Raw genomic sequence first — 23,444 nt, forward strand, 5'->3', positions numbered from 1 at the left:
TCAATAGATAATGTGTTTTGTTTTTTTGTTTTTTTCTACAGACCAGTTCTCTGTAGAACAGCCGGATGTTGTCCCTGCTGTGATTGGAGAAAATATCTCCATACCGTGTGCTCTTCATAGAAGATCACCTGATGCTATAGAGGAGATTATCTGGAGGGTAGGAACAAGTGATCTGTGTTCTGAAAATAATGTATTTTTAATATGGAATACACAAAATATAACACAAAAGGTCGGACGGTGGAGAGCACAGAAATCTGAGAAGAGCTTCCTATTACACATAAAGAATGTTACAGATTCTGACAGTGAGCAATACTGCTGTGAGGTAAAGACAAGAAAGAGATCAGATGGACCATCATCTACACACGGCACCCAGGTAGTGATAGCAGGTAAGATTATCTCAGTTTTCAACATCAAATTACACAATGAAGAACAGAAAATTCCTCTGGAGGTGGGACTTTGAAGACACTTTGACACAAGTCAATCAAAGTAAATTTAAAATATATGCACTTTTATTTAACACACATTGGTAAAAACATTTCCAGGAAAAAAAAATATAACATGGGTGTCTATCAATGCACAGACACAGACACATTTTTGTAAATATGTTATTATATCTTTTATAAGCGTGGGGTTTGCTACATACAGTGGTGTGAAAAAGTGTTTGCCCCCTTCCTCATTTCCTGTTCCTTTGCATGTTTGTCACACTTAAGTGTTTCAGAACATCAAACCAATTTAAACAATAGTCAAGGACAACACAAGTAAACACAAAATGCAATTTGTAAATGAAGGTGTTTATTATTAAAGGTGAAAAAAAATCCAAACCATCATGGCCCTGTGTGAAAAAGTGATTGCCCCCTAAACCTAATAACTGGTTGGGCCACCCTTAGCAGCAACAACTGCAACCAAGCGTTTGCAATAACGTGCAATGAGGCTTTTACAGCGTCCTGGAGGAATTTTGGCCCACTCATCTTTGCAGAATTGTCCTAATTCAGTTACATTGGAGGGTTTTCGAGCATGAACGGCCTTTTTAAGGTCATACCACAACATCTCAATAGGATTCAGGTCAGGACTTTGGCTAGGCCACTCCAAAGTCTTCATTTTGTTTTTCTTCAGCCATTCGGTGGTGGACTTGCTGGTGTGTTTAGGATCATTGTCCTGCTGCAGAACCCAAGTTCGTTTCAGCTTGAGTACACGAACAGATGGTCGGACATTCTCCTTCAAGATCTCTTGGTAGACAGCAGAATTCATAGTTCCTTTTATCACGGCAAGTCTTCCAGGTCCTGAAGCAGCAAAACAGCCCCAGACCATCACACTACCACCACCATATTTTACTGTTGGTATAATGTTCTTTTTATGAAATGCAGTGTTCCTTCTACGCCAGATATACTTGGACACACACCTTCCAAAGAGTTCCACTTTTGTCTCATCGCTCCACAGAATGTTGTCCCAAAAGTCTTGGGGATCATCAAGATGTGTTGTGGAGAAATTGAGACGAGCTTTGATGTTCTTTTTGCTCAGCTGTGGTTTTCTCCTTGGAACTCTGCCATGCAGGCCATTTTTGCCCAGTCTTTTCCTGATGGTGGAGGCATGAACGCTGACCTTAACTGAGGCAAGTGAGGCCTGCAGTTCCTTGGACGTTGTTGTGGGGTCTTTTGTGACCTCTTGGATGAGTCGTCGCTGCGCTCTTGGGGTAATTTTGGGCGGCCGGCCACTCCTGGGAAGGTTCACCACTGTTCCATGTCTTCGCCATTTGTGGATAATGGCTCTCACTGTGGTTCGCTGGATTCCCAAAGCTTTGGAAATGGCTTTATAACCCTTTCCAGACTGATAGATCTCAATTACTTTCTTTCTCAATTGTTCCTGAATTTCTTTGGGTCTCGGCATGATGTGTAGCTTTTAAGGATCTTCTGGTGGACCTTACTGTGTCAAGCAGCTCCTATTTAAGTGATGCCTTGATTGTGAACAGGTGTGGCAATAATCAGGCCTGGGTGTGGCTAGAGAAATTGAACTCAGGTGTGGACAACCACAGTTATAGTATGTTTTAACAAGGGGGGCAATCACTTTTTCACACAGGGCCATGATGGTTTGGATTTTTTTTTCACCTTTAATAATAAACACCTTCATTTACAAATTGCATTTTGTGTTTACTTGTGTTGTCCTTGACTATTGTTTAAATTGATTTGATGTTCCGAAACACTTAAGTGTGACAAACATGCAAAGGAACAGGAACAGGAAATGAGGAAGGGGGCAAACACTTTTTCACACCACTGTATGTATGTGTGTGTGTGTGTATATATATATATTTATGGCCGAAGCCCTATGACCGATACGTATCTGAACAATACAAACTTATCATGAGATACCCTATATGAAATGGACCTGAAAGTGTGCCCTGGTCTAATGGACGTTATACCAAAATAAGGGGGCATACCCAGTGATTAGAAATGAATGTGTTTGAAGAGAAATGTTTTGAGAAATGCCCTAAAAAAGGGGATGGGAGTGTGGGTATTGCGCACAGGAAACCGAAAAAGACCACAGGCGAGTGGGCTGGTTAAATACCCCCCGGGCTCCTCCCATAAATTCAGGCCACCATACTGGCCTTCTTACTTATGGCCGAAGCCCTATGACCGATACATATCTGAACAATACAAACTTATCATGAGATACCCTATATGAAATGGACCTGAAAGTGTGCCCTGGTCTAATGGACGGTATACCAAAATAAGGGGGCAAAAACACTTAGGTAGGGGTAAGAGAATTTTATTGTTTCCAGTTTTATCTTTATTGAGCCAGTTGGGTGAATGCCCGAGACATCTCTGCCTGTGGGTTTTGGATGTATCGAGCGAAGCAGGCCGATTTCCACCTGCTCAATGTTTTGATTACTTGGTCCGGGACCCCGTGCTGGGATGCGGATGAAGCTGCTCCGATGCGGAAGGAGTGGCCGGAGTATTGAGGAGCAAGTTGCGGAGGAGAATCCTTACATGTTTAATTAACTGGCAGTTCGTTAATGGTTTGACCGGGAAGGGCAAAAGAGGACTAGAGTCCGGGAGCTCGGGTAGTAGAGAGAGTAACTGCGTAAGCACAGCAACTGGGCACCAGGTGTTGTTGGTTTTGTAGAAGTGGATATCTACACTGGTGTCTGCCTGCTGAGTCTTGGTTACCGAGAGGTGGAGGATGAAGTGGTCCTGATGACGGAGCAGATGACGTCTGCGAAGGACTGGACTGTGTGAGCTGTTATGGGTGAACTTGCTGGGCCGTAGAAAGCCATAGTAGGCCAGATAAATGGCCGCCTGTATGACCAGACTGGGGAGAACACAGAAGGGGTAGCTGGTAAGCATGGTGGACATGTCCCTGAAGATGGAACTGGTGATGGGGAGCCGTTTGAATTTAACTGGCGGTTGCTGCTTCTGGATGCTGCGCAGGACGGCTCGGATCGCGTGAGACGAGAAGATGGATGGTTTGGTAGGATCCTGAAGTGAGAGGAAGTGCTGTATGCCAGCTAAGTATAACCAGATGGTTACACAGCGATGTATCAGCAAACTAATGAAATGGGCGGCGTAGCCCCGCCCAGTACACCTATAAGTCACTTCCTGCACCCTGTGTAACTATCCCAGTTGAAGTCTCCAAGACGTAACGCGTAGGAACCCGGAAGTGATGTCCATATCCTGTTTTACTCTAATGCTGTCTGTCTGATGTGTTTATATCAGCTTCGTTTGTGAGTAGTTTTAAAACTTGTTTAATAAAACTTAGATGTTTTAAATACTACACTATGGCGGTCTCTTTTAATCTATTCCTTTGAGTTTACCTGCCATTCACGAGGAAGTTAGAGAAGTCTCCTAAAGATTGTGTTACCCAGCCGTTTTCTGCAATCATCCTGGTGTTCATCATTTATATTGCTGTTTACTCACAGCAGTGAGGTAATTGCATATTATTTGCACTCTATTGCACGGATCATCACGGATGGATTGATTGCCCAGCACGTTGCACGTTTTACTTAGTGCATTTATCGAATTGCATGATCTGACTGTGTATGGGACATTTTATCTTCAATCACGCTGGTCACTTGAATTGAACATTTTATTTTTGTTTGTTATTTTAGTACCTGGTTTTGCTTCATTTTATACACTTTTTAAGTATATCCACTCTTTATATGTTTTTGCAATTATCCTGGTGTTCATCATTTATATTGCTGTTTACTCACAGCAGTGAGGTAATTGCATATTATTTGCACTCTATTGCACGGATCATCACGGATGGATTGATTGCCCAGCACGTTGCACGTTTTACTTAGTGCATTTATCGAATTGCATGATCTGACTGTGTATGGGACATTTTATCTTCAATCATGCTGGTCACTTGAATTGAACATTTTATTTTTGTTTGTTATTTTAGTACCTGGTTTTGCTTCATTTTATACACTTTTTAAGTATATCCACTCTTTATATGTTTTTGTTTTTTAGGTTTTGTATGACAAATCTGCGTTTTTTGCACATTTAGTCACTTTATGGTCCTTGCACTAGCTATCACTTCAACGTATACCCCGAACTTGTCTTTGCTTCACTATATACATTTTGCAATAAGTTTACACACTTTATATATGTATGTATTTTGGTCTATATGACAAATTTGCGTTTGTTTGCACATAGAGTCACCTTATGGTTTATGCACTAGCTATCACTTTTATATATGCACAGAAGCATTATTTGACTAATTTATGCACAGTTGCACTTTGTATTTTATAATTGCATATTTGTGGCTTATTACAATTATTTTATGGTTTGAAATTAGCGCATCACATTTTTTATTTTTATTTTCCAGTAGTGAGAGACAACTCATTTAGTGATTGCTGCTTTTTTCTACTAGTTACTTTCCATTTTTTCCATAGAGCGCAGAAGTTTTTAGATATATAACCGGATGGTGTTGAAGGACAAGGCCAGTTGACTATGGCAGTATGAGGTGAAGGCTAGTATATGCCTGGCATCTGTGGGGGTGCCTACTGTGGAGGCAACCAGGAATGTATTAAACGCTTTCCAGGCTACCCGGTAGGCTTTCAGAGTGTTGTCTGAGAGTGATCGGTTGATGAGCTGAGTGGCTCCATGTAGATGCGGCTCTAGTCCAGGGTCAACTGAGACCAATGCGGGATAGGAGCTGACACTGTATCTGCTCCGGGAACCTGCCGAAAGAAGGACAGGAAATTAAAGCGTCAGCTGCAAGGTTGTACTTTCCTGGGACAAACGTGCAGTATACGTTAAACTGATGCTGCAGAGATAGCTGCACCAGCCTGCGTAGGAAGGACATCACAGAGAGAGACTTAGACCTGCCTTTATTGATAATTTCGGCTGTGGCCTGGTTATCGGTGGTAAAACCTACGGTTTGTCCTGTCCAGGTATGACCCCAGAGCTGGGCGGCTGCTACAATGGGGTAGAGCTCGAAAAGGGATGAAGACTGACTAAACCCAGGGATCAAGAGTATTTGAGAAGGCCAGGGTCCGGCGAACCAATGGTGGCCAAAAATAGCCCCGAACCCTGTGGAGGCTGTGGCATCTGTCACTACCTGTGGCGAGAGAGGTGAGATGGACGGGATGAACAGGGAGATACCATTCCAGGTAGACAGGAACTCGTCCCACATTGACAGGTCTGCTATGGCTGCGGTATCCAGGCTGAGAATTTGATCCGGGTCTTGTGCCTGAGAAAGGTAGACCAACAAGCGCGAGATAAAGGAGCGACCTTGTGGAATTATTCGCATGGCAAAGTTGAGCATGCCCAATAGTGACTGTAGCTGCCTCCTTGTACATCCCCTGGTGCGGGTGAATTAGAGAACTGCCCTGATGCGGGTCAGTTTGTCAAGGGGCAGGCTGGCCTGCATGGAGGTGGTGTCGAGATTGACTCCGAGGAAGGTGATAAATTGTGCGGGCCCGTCGACCTTATGTTCGGCGATGGGGACGTTGAGGTTCCCAAAGACGGTCCTTAATTTGTCGAGGTCCCTTGGAGGTATGCCTGGCTGTTCAATCAATAGGAAGTCATCCAGGTAATGGATAACTTGCTGACAACAAGCCTTGTGCAGGAGGATCCAAGCAAGAGACTGTGCGAATGTGTCGAACAGCCAGGGGCTGCTTTTGGAGCCAAATGTTAATTTAGTGGCGAAATAATATTGGTCTCTCCATTTAATGCCGTGCCAGCACCAGAGGGACGGGTGGAAAGGCAACAGCTTAAAGGCATCGGATATGTCGGCTTTGGACAGCCACGCACCTGTGCCTACTTTGAGGATGGCCTGAATCGCCATGTCCACAGAGGCGTATTTTAAAGAAATTTCTTTGGAAGGAATCAGGGAATTTAGACTGGGAATGTGGGAAGAATGAGGTGCAGACAGGTCATACACCAAACGGTTTTTATTCGAAAATTTGTCCTTGACAAGCCCAATAGGGCTAACTCTCCACGTATTGAAGGGGGGCTGTGTGAAGGGACCTATGATGAAGCCTCGTTCCACCTCGGTTTGCAGCAATTGGTCAATGGCCTGCTCGTCGGAGGCTGCTGAGCGGAGGTTTCTGCACTCGTAGGTTGTGTGGGGCAGGGAGATGAGGCCGGTATGAAAGCCTGTTGTGAAGCCACAGATGAGGAAGGTGGCTAGTGAAGGAGTGGGGTGCATGGTGAGGTAGAAGCCCAACCACAGGGCGTCTATGCGGCTCAGTCATGAGCCCTTGTGAGCTTTAACCTCACACAGATTCCTGGGATGCGCTCTGTGACATATGACACAGACGTGCAGTAGGCGGCACTGGTTAAAATTACATGAGCCATAGTTGTAATTATTGCAAATGGCCGCTCCCCTATGGTTCGAACCGAACGTCCAAACTTTTCAACTTGAGTCTTTGGCGCAGGGCCTGACGGGCCTTGGGCTGTACCGGAGGTGGAGGGGAACTCTACTGGGCGGCTAACCGTCATGTTGGCGCACCGGTGTGGGTGGAGGACTGGCAGATGGCACACAGGGGTGAACGAAGGCCGGCAAAATGCCAGCAGAACAACTCCATGTCCATAAGGCTCCAGTCTGTGGGTGACTGGAACTGTGCCAGCTTAGCGGCTGCTTTGGTGGAGAAGGAACGCTGGTAATCATAAAAGGAGAAGCCTCCGTATTTGTACCCTAGATCCACCACTGTGTGGAGGTACAAGTCCAGCTCTTCCCTTCTGGTGGGGGATGCTGAGCAAATGACGTCTCTTAGCATCTCAAAGGCTAGGGCAAACTCTGGGATGGAAAGTTTGCGGTTCAGCCTGGGATCCTTGGCCTTGAGGACTACGGAGACATCTCCCCAGGTGTAGGCCTTGTTTTCTGCGAGGTCGTGGACCGAAATAAGCAGGAAGGCAAGGTTGACATCTTTGCCATCCAAGATGTCCTTCCTTATGCCGGCTGGCACCAGATGTGCTGGGCAGACAACAGGACATGTCCCTGCGTTACCTGTCGGCAGTGGTGAGGGGACTGAAACTGGAACAGGGGTGGTTGTGGCCGGGTGAGCCTCTAGGAGCGTCACTGTGGCCTGGATGTCCGTGACCGTGTTGGTTAAGGACGACACCATTGAATGTAGTTGAGCTATAGCCGCTGAGATGGACTGGAGAGAAGCCTGAGGCGGGGTACTGGGCCCGGCCATAGCTGGCGGGGTAGAGAGGAGCCTGAAAAGCTCTGCCTTCCTAGCCGTAGCGGGGAAGGGAATGCCCCTGCGTCTCAGCTCTGCTGTCAGCCTGGGGATAGTCCAACCCCTGAAGGACTGTACGCTGTCGCTCACTGAAGGCGGGCGAGGAGACAAGGGGGCGGTAAGATCTTCGCTGCCGACTTGGGACATGGCTCCAGGTGAATCGTGCCCTAGGAGTGATGTCCTATCTCTTTGGGGTCGAAAGATGGACGACCGGAACTTACAGAGGGTGACGTAAGTCAAGACTGTTTCTCTATTTTACCAAGCGAACCCGCCTGTTGCTGAGTACTAAGGCGGGAGCGAACGTGTATACATATATATATATATCGTCACGTGCCTTCACACATATATATATATATATATATATATATATATATATATATATATATATATATATATATATGTACGCCAGCATGGTTGCTGTCGCATTGCCTGCGCCTTCCCTTCTCTTCTTTTTTTTTTTTTACCTGGGAAAGATGACGTCCAAGCTGGTGCAGGGTGGACCTACTAAACTTGACTGACCTGGAGAGAGAAATAACAGATGACAACTAGTGAGTAGTGATGGCCGAACGGTTCGCCCGGCGGTCGTTTCGCGGCGAATTTCCGACATTCGCGGTCCGCACGTTCGAACGCCTTTTTCCGTCGTTCGCCGCGGCGGACTTACGTGTTTAATGTATACAAGAGCTTTAACCTTTGGTGACACGTTTATCATGTGATACAGGACAGCCAATTGAGACATGACAGCACATGGACACTTGTACATTCCCCCTAACCTATAAATACACCCGATCCGGTGGCCATTTTACATTCTTTCTTCTGTTAAGATAGGGACAGGTTCCTGTGTGGAGTAGGGAGAGATAAACCACTAGCTATTTGGTACACAAAAGTTCTTTTCAGGACTGGTATAGGTGTTAGGTGTTGATAGGTTTGCTGTGCTGCTGATTCTTGCAGCAGCCTGAGTGTCTTTTGTTAGTTTAGAGAAAGGGAAAGGACGGTGTATGCTACAGGGACAGCCAGATTAGTCTTTCATCATCATCATCATCATCATCATCATTAGCTGTTACTATCAAGGTCCACAAAAGAGCTGTTCCAGTAACCACTAATCGTTCTCTTTTTTTGCCAATTTGTATAGGGACAGGAAGGAAGCAGTGTTGTCAGGCAGTGAGGGTAATTTTAAAGACTTGCTGTTATTATTAGTTCCACAAAGGTTCTTTTCAGGACTGGTATCAGTGGTACAGTAATAGGCTTGTACATGTATAATATTCTTTCTTCCAAATATAGAAAGGATATTATACTTGACTGCTGCCCTTCTGCTGCAGTCTGCTAAACATTCACAACTCACTTGTTCCACAAAAGTTCTTATAAGGACTGGTAACTTGGTATAGGGTGCTACGGTACATAGGCTTGAGTGCGGTACAGTCTGCTGTTCTGTAAGGACCGCTATCGGTCCACAATAGATAGGGTTGACGTGCACCACTGCTGACCGCTGCCCTATACTGCAGCAGTCCTTCAGCGGTATAGGGACTGACGTACAGTCTGCTAATCACTAACACACAACCTGCTTGTTCCACAAAAGTTCTTATAAGGACTGGTAACTTGGTATAGGGTGCTACGGTACATAGGCTTGAGTGCGGTACAGTCTGCTGTTCTGTAAGGACCGCTATCGGTCCACAATAGATAGGGTTGACGTGCACCACTGCTGACCGCTGCCCTATACTGCAGCAGTCCTTCAGCGGTATAGGGACTGACGTACAGTCTGCTAAACACTAATACACAACCTGCTTGGTCCACAAAAGTTCTTATAAGGACTGGTAACTTGGTATAGGGTGCTACGGTACATAGGCTTGAGTGCGGTACAGTCTGCTGTTCTGTAAGGACCGCTATCGGTCCACAATAGATAGGGTTGACGTGCACCACTGCTGACCGCTGCCCTATACTGCAGCAGTCCTTCAGCGGTATAGGGACTGACGTACAGTCTGCTAAACACTAATACACAACCTGCTTGGTCCACAAAAGTTCTTATAAGGACTAGTAACTTGGTATAGGGTGCTACGGTACATAGGCTTGAGTGCGGTACAGTCTGCTGTTCTGTAAGGACCGCTATCGGTCCACAATAGATAGGGTTGACGTGCACCACTGCTGACCGCTCACCTATACTGCAGCAGTCCTTCAGCGGTATAGGGACTGACGTACAGTCTGCTAATCACTAACACACAACCTGCTTGTTCCACAAAAGTTCTTATAAGGACTGGTAACTTGGTATAGGGTGCTACGGTACATAGGCTTGAGTGCGGTACAGTCTGCTGTTCTGTAAGGACCGCTATCGGTCCACAATAGATAGGGTTGACGTGCACCACTGCTGACCGCTGCCCTATACTGCAGCAGTCCTTCAGCGGTATAGGGACTGACGTACAGTCTGCTAAACACTAATACACAACCTGCTTGGTCCACAAAAGTTCTTATAAGGACTGGTAACTTGGTATAGGGTGCTACGGTACATAGGCTTGAGTGCGGTACAGTCTGCTGTTCTGTAAGGACCGCTATCGGTCCACAATAGATAGGGTTGACGTGCACCACTGCTGACCGCTGCCCTATACTGCAGCAGTCCTTCAGCGGTATAGGGACTGACGTACAGTCTGCTAAACACTAATACACAACCTGCTTGGTCCACAAAAGTTCTTATAAGGACTGGTAACTTGGTATAGGGTGCTACGGTACATAGGCTTGAGTGCGATACAGTCTGCTGTTCTGTAAGGACCGCTATCGGTCCACAATAGATAGGGTTGACGTGCACCACTGCTGACCGCTCACCTATACTGCAGCAGTCCTTCAGCGGTATAGGGACTGACGTACAGTCTGCTAAACACTAATACACAACCTGCTTGGTCCACAAAAGTTCTTATAAGGACTGGTAACTTGGTATAGGGTGCTACGGTACATAGGCTTGAGTGCGGTACAGTCTGCTGTTCTGTAAGGACCGCTATAGGTCCACAATAGATAGGGTTGACGTGCACCACTGCTGACCGCTCACCTATACTGCAGCAGTCCTTCAGCGGTATAGGGACTAAGAGTTTTGTCACAGGGTCATTTAAAAAATGACATGCAGAGGAAGAGGCAGGCCCTTCCGCAGGGGTGGTAGGGGTAGGGCAGGAGCAACAGGCTTGAGCCAAAGTGGGAAGTTGCAGAAGGTGCGTTCAATTACTTTAAAGGATGCACCAGACTTGGTTGAGTGGCTCGCTCAGCCTTACTCTTCTGCACCCTCCTCATCCTCTCGATCTGCACCCTCTTCTTCACTCTCTGCTATGTGCACCCCCAAAGACACTACCACCAACAACACGACCACCACCACCACCACCACATACCTTCCGCTTGAGTCACTGGAATTATATTCCGATCCATATCAAGAGGACATTTCTGATGCGCAGCCACTCTTGGTATTGGATCAGGAAGAGGAGGTAGCAACAAGCGCTACTCAGCAGTCTGACGCCAGTACCCAGATCAGCCCAAGGAGGAGGTTGGTCCCCGGTGTTGCTGCCTACTCCGAGATCTCTACTTATAGCGGTGGGGAAGGTGACGTTGATGATGACGTGTCTAGTGATGTCACGTGGGTGCCCACAAGAGAGGAAGAGGAGGGGAGTTCAGAGGGAGATATGGACCAGCAGATAGGGAGGAGAAGCAGCAATGACTTACATTGCACAGCAGGGACAAAGCAGACTGCAAATGTATCAGGAGCGAGTCATCGACCATGTACGGTCACATCTGGCGCTCCCAGGACACCGGCACATGGCTCCGCAGTGTGGGCTTTTTTTAACGTGTCCGCTGCTGACAATAGCGTTGCCATCTGCAATCTTTGCAGTCAACGCGTTAGTCGCGGTAAGCCCAATACTCACCTAGGGACGACCGCCTTAAGAAGGCACATGAGCAGCCATCACCGAGCCCAGTGGGAGCAACGGAACACACAAAGCCACACTGCAGGCTCTCACCGTCCAGCCTCGTCTTCTACTTCTCCTTCTCCTCTCTCCTCACAATTGTCCTCCACTCCACCTTCCATCACGCCAAGCTCACATTTTTCTGCAAAAAGGCAGGCTTCCGTGGGCCTAATGTTTGAGCGTAAAAAAATGATGATGCCGGATAACCCTCTTGCCCAACGGTTGGCGGCTGGCTTGTCAGAACTCATAGCCCGCCAACTACTGCCATATAAACTGGTGGACTCGGAGGCCTTTCGCAAATTTGTGGCCATTGGAACACCACAATGGAAGGTCCCAGGAAGGAAGTATTTCTCAGAGAAGGGCATCCCAGAGCTATATGGCCATGTTCAGCGGCAAGTGAATGTATCTCTGGCACACAGTGTCGGTGCCAAGATACATCTGACCACAGACACGTGGTCTAGCAAACACGGGCAGGGAAGGTATATCAGTTTTACTGCCCACTGGGTGAACCTTCTGACGGCCGTCAAGCATGTAACCCGTGGCACCCGTGTAGATTTGGTTTTACCGCCACGGATTGCATGCAGGCCTGACTCTTCTTCTCCTCCTCCTACTCCATCCTCCTCCCTCTCCTCCTCAGCTGCCTCCTCCTTTTCCGCTGCTAGCGTCTCTTCCACTGCACCGCCCAAGCTCCCCAGAACCTATTCCACATGCCAGGTGAGACGTTGCCATGCCGTGCTGCGTCTGTTGTGCCTGGAAGCAAAGAGCCACACTGGCCCGGCACTCCTTTCAGCTTTGCGTTCACAGGCAGATGAGTGGCTAACACCGCTCAATTTGACAGTTGGTAAAGTGGTGTGTGACAACGGTGCCAATCTGCTTAGCGCATTGAAACAGGGCAAAATCACGCACGTGCCGTGCATGGCACACGTCTTAAACTTGGTCGTGCAGCGATTCCTTGTCAAATACCCTGGGGTCCAGGACATCTTGCGGCAGGCAAGGAAAATCTCGGCCCATTTCAGAAGATCTTACACGGCCATGGCTCGCCTTGCTGACATTCAGCGGCGACACCATCTGCCGGTCAGACGTCTTATTTGCGATTGCCCGACGCGATGGAACTCAACCTTCTATATGCTTGATAGGCTGCTCCAGCAGAAACGTGCAGTTAACGTCTACCTGTATGAACTCTGCGAAAGAAACGGTTCTGGGGAGCTGGGTTTTTTTTCACCGCGCCAGTGGCTGCTCATGCGCGACACATGCAGACTTCTGCGGCCATTTGAGGAGATCACCAAACTGGTCAGTCGCAGCCATGGCGCCATCAGTGACATGGTACCTTATGCCTTCTTTCTGGAGCGTGCATTGCGTCGTGTCATTGATCAGGCTGTGGAGGAGCAGGAGCGGGAAGATGAGGAAGTCGCAATGCTGGATGAATTCCCAGGGGGGGCTACTCTATCTGAGACAAGTCAACAACAGGAGTCTGATGAGGAGTCAGAGGAGGATGGTGCCGGGGCGGATGAGCAGGAGCAAGAAGAGCATGCTTTAAACCTTTCTGGGATCCCTGTTGTGCGAGGATGGGGAGAGGAGAATGAAGAGGACGACATTATCCTGGATGATGAGCAGGAGCCAGGCCACCACACCGCTTCCACTTTAGTGCAAATGGGGGCCTTCATGCTCCAGTGTTTTAATAGGGACCCCCGTATAAAAAGCATGAGGGTCAAGGACCAGTACTGGGTGGCAACGTACTTAGACCCCCGGTACAAACACAAAATGGCGGAAATGTTACCGCCGTCGCAGAGGGCTGTCAGAATGCAGCACTTCCAGGCCTTGCTTCGAGAAATGCTGCATTCTGCTTTTGCGTGCGCTGGCAGAGGAGCAATTCCCACTCCCAGAGAAGGATTTGCGGGTACCAATCCAACAGCGCCTGCAAGAAGAGGCCGGTTTGAAGATGTGTTGGTGACTTCGGATATGAGGTCATTCTTTCAGCCGACCCATCGACAGGTGTCATCCGGATCCAGCATCAGGGAACGCCTAGACCGTCAGGTGTCCGACTACATTGGGTTAACGGCCGATGTGGACGCTCTGAGGAGTGATGAACCCCTAGACTACTGGGTGGGCAGGCTTGACCTCTGGCCAGAGCTTGCCCAATTTGCAATCGAACTGTTGGCTTGCCCCTCATCCAGTGTCCTGTCCGAAAGGACGTTCAGCGCAGCAGGGGGGATTGTGACCGATAAGCGTACTCGCCTAGCTCACCACAGTGTTAACTACCTCACATTTCTAAAAATGAATGAGGCATGGATCTCGGAGGAATTCAACACATGTGACCAGTAGACCATGTATATGTCTATAAACTATTTTTTTAATCAAGCACACAGACCTTCTTAATTCATTTGGCTCACTTCCTTGACCCAAAAAAGCACACCGTACTATATGCCCCTACCCTCCTCTTTGAAGAGGTTGAGCGGTGTCATATTTCTACTGGGGCTGCTTATGATATCCCTGTGCTGTGCTGACTTCCTCCTGGGGGTTCTTATTATGAAGGGATCACACTATCCCTGTGCTGTGCTGACTTCCTCCTGGGGGTTCTTATTATGAGGGGATCACACCATCCCTGTGCTGTGCTGACTTCCTCCTGGGGCTGCTTACGGTGCTGCTGTCAGTGCTGTATGTCACGGTGCTGCTGTCAGCGCTGTATGTCACGGTGCTGCTGTCAGCGCTGTATGTCACGGTGCTGCTGTCAGCGCTGTATGTCACGGTGCTGCTGTCAGCGCTGTATGTCACGGTGCTGCTGTCAGCGCTGTATGTCACGGTGCTGCTGTCAGCGCTGTATGTCACGGTGCTGCTGTCAGCGCTGTATGTCACGGTGCTGCTGTCAGCGCTGTATGTCACGGTGCTGCTGTCAGCGCTGTATGTCACGGTGCTGCTGTCAGCGCTGTATGTCACGGTGCTGCTGTCAGCGCTGTATGTCACGGTGCTGCTGTCAGTGCTCTGTATTACGGTGCTGCTGTCAGATGCCTCTATCACGGTGCATGTGTCATTCCGGTATGTCACGCTGCTGGTGATCATCTCCTGCACCCTCTTCTTTGCCTACCCTGGTCCCTGACCTTCCCTCTCCTCCATTGCCTTCATTAACTCCATAGTCCTGAATTGTTAGAACAATTTCCCAAATAAAATAAAAATGCTTGTAGTTATCGATCCCAAATTCACCTCATACATGTATTATGTCATTGTCCAGATGGTGGGACTACGTTTTACCCCCTAATAATTACCACGTGGCCGCAAATTCGACATGAAGGTTTGCAAAGTTCGCCTCCCATTGAAGTCAATGGGGCCCGCGGCGAACGGTCGGTTTCGCGAACGTTTGGGTCCGTTCGCATTTCGCGTTCGCGAAACGTCCCGTCGGAAGTTCGTCCATCACTACTAGTGAGGAGCCTAACAAGTAAACCGAAGAGTGACGTAAACGGCTGGCTAATATGACCGAGGTGCACCGGTGAGTAGACAGGTTTTGCCATAATTCTTTCTTTATCATCATCATTATTTTCATTTTTTAATTTTTTTTTTAATTTTTTTTTTTTTTTCTGTGTATTCTGCTGTCCCAATCCGACGTATCATTTGCGTAAAGGACGAAGTGTGGGATGATCCGTGTCAAGTGCGGGAGCACGAATAAGTGCTGTAACTGTGACCGTAAAATAAGGCAACCTGTGGAAAAAGTGAAATGTGGCCGATCCATCTGGGGCACGCCGAACCGAATCGATTCATCACGGATGCTACTGGATTCGAGTCGGAGCGCGGTGAGTGACAGTGAAATTAAGTACGATTGCCATGACAGAGGCACGAAATGGTCGTGTCGCCAGTGCGACTGTCAACACACCGGACTCTGGAGCATGTACTGAAATGTGGGAAATAAACCTGGGCCGGACCAGAACGAATTGGTGCGTGTTTTAGGTGCGACTGGATTTGAACCGGAGCGCGGAGCTGGACAGTGAAATGAAACAAACAACTTATGTCATGACAGAGGCCTAGATCGGCCGGCCGCGAACGGAGACTGGAAACCGAACTGGTCTCTGGAGCATGCACTGAAATGAGGCTGAAAAAATACCTGGGGGGCGTCCAGACGAATCGGCGCACAGGGATGCGACCGGATTCGAACTGAGCGCACTACGTGATAATGAAATGAATCCCATGATAGAGATGCGAATCGGAGAGGACGCAGACCTGCGACCGTCAACGAACAGGCTCTAGAGCATGTACTGAAATGAGGCCAACGCAACTGGGACACGTTGATCGAACCTGTGCGTTTGAGAATGCGACTGGTTTCGATTTAGGACATAATAGGTGACAGTGAAATGATTCCCATGACAGAGACCCGTATCGATTGCAACGAGCGGGCTCTGGAGCATGAGGCCGAGCAACTTGGGGCACACCGGGACGAATCGGCGCATTTAGCGGATGCGACTGGATTCGAATCGGAGCGCAGTGTGTGCCAGAAATGAGTGAAATGATGAAATGATCTACGTGAGCCAGCCGTGGCAGAGGCATGAATCGTTGTGCCGTGTGATGCGACTGGCAACAATTTGTCTGTGGAACACGGTGATGAGGCAGACAATATAACAAGCTACGAAAATAGTGCAACATTTTTAGTTCAAGCAATTTCTACTGAAATGAGGCCCGTGAAATGAAGGACGCTGTGATAATGGTGCGTTTTGAGTGACTAACGACCCGGTTTTACAGCGAATGACTCGAGAATTCAGGGTTTTGACGACACTCAAATAGAAATGTTTTTAGTAAAGGAATGTCAATCGAGACCCTTACCTGCGGCAGTCGAGCCAGAGACGAAAACCACGAGACTTCTAGTAGAGAGAAGTTATCCGAATGGCAACGAAACTCGAGCAGTCGGCCTAGTGACGTAGTATTGCGCACAGGAAACCGACAAAGACCACAGGCGAGTGGGCTGGTTAAATACCCCCCGGGCTCCTCCCATAAATTATGGCCACCATACTGGCCTTCTTACATATGTGTGTATGTGTATGTGATTCTATCTATTCATGTGACAACACTGAAGAAATTACACTTTTCTACAATGTAAAGTAGTGAGTGTACAGCTTGTATAACAGTGTAAATTTGCTGTCCCCTCAAAATAACTGGACACACAGCCATTAATGTCTAAACTGCTGGCAACAAAAGTGAGTACACCCCTAAGTGAAAATGTCCAAATTGGGCCCAATTAGCCATTTTCCCTCCACGGTGTCATGTGACTGGTTAGTGTTACAAGGTCTCAGGTGTGATTGGGGAGCAGGTATGTTACATTTGGTGTTATCACTCTCACTCTCTCATACTGGTCACTGGAAGTTCAACATGGCACCTCATGGCAAAGAACTCTCTGAGAATCTGAAAAAAAAAAGAATTGTTGTTCTACTTAAAGATAGTCTAGGCTATAAGAAGATTGCCAAGACCCTGAAACTGAGCTGCAGCACGGTGGCCAAGATCATACAGCGGTTTAACAGGACAGGTTCCACTCAGAACAGACCTCACCATGGTCAGCCAGAGAAGTTCAGTGCATGTGCTCAGCGTCATATCCAGAGGTTGTCTTAGGGAAATAGACGTATGAGTGCTGCCAGCATTGCTGCAGAGGTTGAAGGGGTTGGGGGCCAGCCTGTCAGTGCTCAGACCACTGCACACTGCATCTAATTGGTCGGCATGGCTGTCGCTTTGGATAAGTCTCTGGCAATAAGGTTTTTATTATCTGGTTTTTAACAATACAACTATCAAGGCTTAATGATGCGATAATGAACCTACTTCAAATGCTTCATTGAAGGCAGCCAATAGCTTAGGCAACAGAGTCTCCCAATAATGTTTTCTTTTTTTTTTTTTTTTTTTCAATTTAAAAGAGTTTATTGAGTCAAGAAGCAGATACAATCACAAGCCAAGATTACATCATCTCGCCATGTACAGTCATATAACAGTAGATAAACAGTGAATCCAAACATATCCTCCAGAGAAAAGAAAAAGTGAACTTGCACCAGTATAACATCTTTGGAGGGAAACAAGTGCAATGTATAGTCTATACATAGGCAGATTTAAAACACGTCTATTAATCAAGTTTACGCTAAGAGATCAGTAACCAAATAGTAAAGGTCTTGACCATAAAATACAAAGACGGGAGTAGAGAAGGAGAGGGGAGGGGAGCGAAAAGAAAAAGAAAAAGGCGAGAAAGAGAAAAAGAAAAAAGGGGAAAAGAGTGCAGGTGTGAGCTACGTTAGAGAAAAGTGAGAGAGGACCAAGCAGCCCCGGAGGGCAACCCCTCAGGCCACAGAGGGTATCTGTCAGCACCACCCCCCCAAACCTGAAAGGAGAGGGGGGGGGAGTGAGAACCAGAGAACCACAATCCATCCAGTGAAAAAGTAACATAATCAGCCCCCAGTGGATCTAGAAAAAGCGTCCGAATACTTAAAAAGTACCCATGGGGTCCATGTGGTGTGAAATCTGTCAGCTGTTTCATCGGCAATAGCGAGCGTCTCCTCCATCGAGTGAATGAAATTAACCGCGTTCAACCATTCTTTCACCGAGGGTGTAATTTGAGATTTCCAGTATTTGGGGATCAACGATTTCGCTGCCATCAAAAGGTGTTTGGTTAGGGATCTCTTATATCTTCCCATCGGGAAGTCAGAAATATGAAGTAGGCAACAGGCTGGTGAGAGAGTCATCTTAGTGTCTGTAATCTTTCTAATCAGTCCCAGAACTTGGTCCCAGAAGCTACGTATCTTGGGGCAATCCCACCATATATGTAGCATATCGCCCTTAGCCTCGCCGCATCTCCAACACAGGTCTGAGGACAGCGGGTACCACCTCTTCACTTTGTCCGGAGTGGCGTACCAGTGTGAGAGGAGTTTATACGAATTCTCCTGCAATCTAGTGCTAATAGAGCACTTATGTGCTAGGGTACAAGCATTCTGCCATTGCATGTCCGTAAACCTGGTTTGGAGGGCCGATTCCCACTGAGCCCTAAATTTGGGCGTGTCCTGATCCCCAAGGCCGTGTAAGAATGTATACAAAATGGACGTAGTTCTTGCCACTGGTTCGCCCGTACGACACAGGGATTCGAAGGTGGTGAAATCTCTCGTCACAGTGTTTTTCTGCTCAGGTGTCAGTATGTAGTGGCAGGCTTGTCTATAGCTCCAAAAAGGTAACGCTCTCAGGGAGACATCGTCTCGTAAATCGCTGTACATGCGCGTCCGACCCGCCGAAACAAGATGGGAGATGAGAATAGGAGAGGAATCTACGCATAAAAAGGACCCTGACTCCAGGCCAGGTTCTGTGTCAGGGGGGACATAAGCCCTGGAACAGACGCTATCTGGTGCGCTGCCACGAGTTTGTGGAAAATTTTTAAAGTGGTTTTAATTAAAGAGTGTTGTGATAAGCCCGCTGGGCATTTGTTCCAAGGTATCCAGGGTGAAAATTTAAGAGGTGTTCGTGAGAAACTTTCTTCCAGGGGGACCCAGTCCTTACCATTGGCATGACAGTGCCAGTCGATAATACGTGCGAGGTGCGTCGCCTGGTAGTAGCGTTTAAAGTCGGGGAACCCTAGGCCCCCTTCTGTTTTAGGACGCGTCAGGGTGCGCAAACAAATACGGTGTTTTTTGTCTGCCCAAAGAAATTTCCGCAAAATAGAATTTAAACTCTTAAAAAAACTCGCTGGAAGCTCTACAGGCAGAGTGTGGAGCAAATATAAGACCCTGGGCAACGTCACCATTTTAATGATGGCTGCTCTGCCAAACCAGGAAAAATGTTTAAGTGACCATTTAGACAAGTCCGTTTCCAGTCGACGTAGTAAAGGTACAACATTTTTGGTGTAAATGGACGGGAGCTGTGGCGTGAGCTGAATCCCCAAGTAAGTCAACGAATCCGCAACCCACCTGAAAGAGCTGTTCTGCTGAGCTAAACTGAGCGAAGTCGGGGGCAGTGAAATATTCATCGCCTCCGATTTAGTGTAGTTGATTTTAAGGTTAGACAAAAAACCAAAGTCAGAAAAAGCTTTGAGCAGATTGGGGATCGAGGCATGGGGATGAACCAAAAAAAACAATAAATCATCTGCATAGGCAGCTACCTTGTAGGTCTTTGGGCCAACCCGGAAGCCTTCAATGGCAGGGGAGTTATTAATGGTGCGAATAAATGGCTCCAAGGATAAAATAAATAATAGGGGGGATAAAGGGCAGCCTTGTCTCGTACCATTGTGAATAGATACCCGTTCTGACAAGGTGCCATTGATTTTGAGTTGGGCAGTAGGGTTCTGGTAGAGGGAGGAGATCCATGAGAACATATGGGGTCGCAGGCCAATGTGGCCGCAGGTTAGGAACAGGAAGTCCCACGCGACCCTGTCGAAGGCCTTCTCCGCGTCCGTAGACAAGAGAAGGCCCTCGACGTTTGTGGAGCGACACAGGTGTTTTAAATTTAGAGCCTTGGTCACATTGTCCCTGGACTCCCTCCCCGGCATGGACCCCACCTGCTCGGCGCCTATCAAATGCGGTAAGAAAGACTGCAAACGATTCGCCACTATTTTCGCCAAGATTTTAAGATCTAAATTTAGGAGGGAGATCGGGCGATAATTAGAGCAGACCGAGGGATCCTTCCCCGGTTTAGGCAGTAATGTTATATGCGCACTCAGAAAAGTTTCAGGTAGGTTGTGTGGTTCGCTGAGTGAATTAAAGACCTTCAGAAGAGGTTTCTCAAGAAGGTTGAAAAAGACCTTGTAATAGTGGGCCGTGAACCCATCCAGGCCCGGGCTTTTGCCCGCTTTAAGGTTCTTAACCGCTGTCGAAAGCTCCTCGGGCGAGATGGGGAGTTCCAGCGATTCAGCAGCTTCTGGGGAAAGAGTCGGCATACCGCTCTGAGCTAAGTAGTCTTTTATAATATGGGTCCTATCACCTAGCTGTCCCCTCGGATTATGCTGGGGAGGGACACTATAGAGACGGGAGTAAAATTGATGGAAGCTTTCTGCAATTTTGTCGGTCCTGTTAGTCAGAGTGCCATCGTTTGTTCTAATGGCCAAGATATTATTGGCCAGTGAAGCGTCCTTTAATGCCCTAGCTAGCATCTTCCCTCCCTTATCCCCCTTCTCATAGTAGATTTTTTTTTTCAGGAAAAGGGTGCGTCTGCTCTTAGTGTCTAACAGGTCCCTAAGTGCCTGGCGAGTTTGTAACAGCTCCTGAGCCTGTAGGGAATCTAGGGTTGCTTTATGGCGAAGTTCCAAGCGAGCTATCTTATCAGTTAGCGTGCGGAGCTGTTGTGCGGCTGCCCGTTTGCGAGAAGCCCCTGCGCGGATGAGCTCCCCCCGTATGACGCACTTGTGAGCTTCCCAAATAGTCAAGGGGGAGAGCTCTTCGGAAGTGTTATCAAGGAAGTAATGTCTGAGAGCGTCAGTCAGTTTGGGGAGTAGTTCTGTGTCCGTCAGTAAGGCCGAATTCAACTTCCACATACATGTCTTAGGTCTGTCCCCAGGGTGATCAAGGGAGAGGGAAATGGGGGCATGGTCTGAGAAGGACTGTATGCCTATCCGAGCATCTCTTAAATTCTGTATGTCCCTTTGGGTCACAAAGTCAATGCGAGAGTATTTATCATGGGGCGTTGAATAACAGGTGAAGTCCCTGCCTCTGGGATTCAACGTGTGCCATGCATCAATTAAGGTTAAAGAATGCAAGAGGTTTTTAATGTATTTCAGAGTGCAATAAGGAATGCTTGATCTGCCAGAGGAAGTGTCCTGAGATGGGTCGAGAGGGAGATTGAAATCACCTCCCAAGATAATGCAACCTGTGGCAAAACCCTTCAGTTCCTCTATCAGATGTCTGCAAAAGGATTTGTGCGCACTGTTGGGAAAATAGACATTGGCCAGAGTCAGCGGAACGTTGCCCCATGTCCCTTTAACAAATATGTACCTGCCGTCAGGGTCAGTTAGTGTTTGTGTGACCGTGAACCCCGCTGTTTTATGAATTAAGATGGCAACTCCTTTAGTCTTAGCTTGAGAATTCGAGGCATAGAATACCTGAGGGTAGTTCTTGTGCCAGAGTTTAGGGTGTGAGTGACGGGCAAAATGCGTCTCCTGCAAGTAGACAAAGAGGGGGCCAACCTTGCCCAGCTCCCTGAGGAGTGAAGTGCGCTTCTCCGGTATGTTAAGACCGCGGACGTTATGGGAGACCAATGTCGGTCTAGTTCCCAACTCCGCGTAGGCCATGGACTCTCGTACGTTTGCTCCCCGGGGTCGCCCGGTCCGCAAAGAGGAAAGAGGAACAGAGGTGAGAAGAGGATAGACCCTCAGAGGGAAATAGAAAACGAGAAAAGTCAGAAGCAGAAAAAAGAGAAGGAAACAGGTTGTCCCCCGAAGGGGAAATATCACAAAAAGGCAAGATACGGCCTGTGCTCACTGCGGCTACAGGCAAAAACAATGTGCGGGCAAACCACAAGGCAACACCTAAGTGCCCTGCGGGCCGCTTGTGGGGTACGTGGGAGGAACTCCACACACGAGGAATGTAAATTACAGTTTAGACAAAGCAAATAGATTACTAATGTGAACCAAAATTTAAAGTACTACAATAACAAGTAAATTAGCATCCAATACGGAGACCCAGCGCCCTAAGTAGCGTCAACCAAACGTGCAAAAAAACCTTCGGTAAAATAAAAAAAAATAAAAAGGGGGGGGGGGGGGGGGGGAGGGGAGGAAAAACATCTATGTGCCCACCAGGAGGGAGGGAGACGGGTAAGAGAGAAGGGCTGGTAGTATCCAAGTAACAAGGGCTTAGCAAATGTCCATCTCTCAGGGCAATGAACCCGCTTCAAGTCTGCGAAGGAAGTGGCGTCTGAGAGAGAGGGGGGGGAGGGGGTGCAAGCGTAGAAGCAACCATCGATCAAATAAGCACCCCCCCAACCATGTAACAACGTGCAAAGTGCAAACTGGCAAAAACAAAGGAAATGAAGAGGGGAACAGAGGCAAAAGTCATCCATTATCCAGTCAGCATCTCTTTAAGTGCGATCACGATTCCTAGATTGCCTGGAGGGTTGGGGTGCACGGGATCCTTCCCTGGAGGAGCGTTGCCCGATTTTGTTCCTCTTCTGCGGAGGTTTAGCTGGCGAGGACAAAGGGGTAGTAGGAGGGCTGAGCTCAGGTTGAGGGAGTTTAAACTCAGTATACCATTCTGGCAAGTCAGCACAAGGGATATGTAGGCCAGCACAAAAATCTGGAAGATCTTCGGGGATCCGAAGCAAAAACTGTCTCCCTTCGAACGTAGCTTGCAAAGCGAAGGGAAAGCGCCATTTATAAACGATGCTTCTCTCACGAAGCGTTTCCAATAACGGTCGTAACGCCCGTCTGTTTTGCAGGGTTATAGGCGACAAGTCTTGAAACAACGAAATCTCTGCTTCATTAAATACAATCCGATCGTTTTTCCTGGCTTGACTTAAAATTTCCTCTTTCAGCTGAAAACTCTGGAGGCAGCAGATAACGTCCCGGGGAGGGGCTGAATCCAGGGGTCTAGCTCTCAACGCCCTATGAGCTCGCACAAAGTCAATGGGGGAATCAATAGGGTTTTCCAGCAGGTTATTAAACACTGATCTCAGGGCCGAAGTAATCTGATCAGGGCCTACAGTTTCTGGAATCCCCCTCACCCGAATATTACTCCTCCTCCCCCTGTTATCGAGGTCCTCCAAGTGTCTATTAATGTTAATTAAATGAACCGCATGTGAGGCTGCTGTAGCCTCCAATCTGCGTACAGTCCTGTCCCGCTTACTTTCAGCTTTCTCCAGGGTAGACATCTTTTCTGTGAGCGACAGCAAGTCAGCTTTAAGATCGGTAATTGCGG

The 23,444-nt window shown here is 47.9% G+C and overlaps 1 protein-coding gene across 1 annotated transcript in view; it reads left to right on the forward strand.

The window, feature by feature from the left end:
* The first annotated feature begins 331 nt into the window (after positions 1-331).
* The window catches only part of LOC143961373 (uncharacterized), a 321,284-nt gene continuing 298,171 nt past the window's right edge, over positions 332-23,444 (forward strand). The window contains exon 1 of the mRNA XM_077470638.1: positions 332-386. The gene's annotated coding sequence lies outside the window, so the exon portion shown is untranslated. The remainder of the gene's footprint in view (positions 387-23,444) is intronic.

Source organism: Lithobates pipiens, unplaced genomic scaffold (genome assembly GCF_037356315.1).
Source record: "Lithobates pipiens isolate NorthernLeopardFrog02 unplaced genomic scaffold, aLitPip1_a1.2 Scaffold_8, whole genome shotgun sequence".
NCBI classification, from domain to species: Eukaryota; Metazoa; Chordata; class Amphibia; order Anura; family Ranidae; genus Lithobates; species Lithobates pipiens.